The sequence below is a fragment of the Rhagoletis pomonella genome, unplaced genomic scaffold, assembly GCF_013731165.1.
Source record: "Rhagoletis pomonella isolate Grant_MI unplaced genomic scaffold, Rhpom_1.0 Rhpom_scaffold_00002, whole genome shotgun sequence".
NCBI lineage: Eukaryota > Metazoa > Arthropoda > Insecta > Diptera > Tephritidae > Rhagoletis > Rhagoletis pomonella.
Window position 1 is genome coordinate 74,489,930 of NW_023458556.1, and position 1,050 is coordinate 74,490,979.

Here is a 1,050-nt window from a genome sequence, read left to right on the forward strand (position 1 = left end):
GACTGATATGATGGATTTCATCGAATTACAACTCCATAAGAGTCCAGGGCTCGAATCGTAATACCGTTCACGGATCGAAAACCATACGAAAGAAAGTTACGTGATACCGTCAGTCGTATAAGCTGAAGGGATAGAGAGTACTTTCACGTATGTCATAATCCGAAAAATGTGTTTTTACGTGCCGAGTAATACGATATCGTATGTGACGATTCGGTCCCATTATGAATAAGTTGTGCCTCTAATGCAGCGTTTGCTGCATTTAAAATGCAACATTTAGCACTTCCGAGCATTTGTTTTCGGAAAGCGCTCATGCTATCGCATTCAGCAAATGTACATTTACGCGAGTTCAAAATCGTATGCTTTTGACAAACAGCCGTGTTCCAGTCGCTTATTCAGATCCGCATCTATTACGATCAATTCTCACGCAGAAGATAATGTGCAAAAAACCCTACTGAAAAGGAAAAAATAAATTTTAAACCAAAAATTCAAAACAAAAACATGAATTGTCTTAACCATAACCGAACATTTATTTGTGTATATCTGTGGAATATAAGCTTATGTTGAAAGACTGGCTTTAGTATAATGCGGCATTCGCAACATACGATTGCGAATGACTCACTGGCGCCGAGTCGTTGAAGAACTTTTGGCAGTAAACGTGCACGAAATAGTTCCGATACTAGCAAGTCAATAATTAAGTAACATCAAAAAATTCCTTGTCGCTTCAAGAATAAAGGTAATGCCGCATTATACTATAGCCAACTTCCCGACATAAGCTACTATTCCATACGAACACAGATATATTCATTTGTCGATGCTGTCAATTAAAATTTCCTCACTTAATTAGGAAACAAAATAAACGGAGTTGATCACAAAATGATCCAGATTTCTATCAGGATCACATCGATGTTGAATTTGCGTAAGTTTTTTTCATTATTATTATTATAATTATTTATTTCTTACAGCTCTCTTGAGTCTAATTCATTACAATATATGTAGATAGACTTAACCTAGTTATTTAATATTACATTGCTTAAGCCTAATAAAATCATT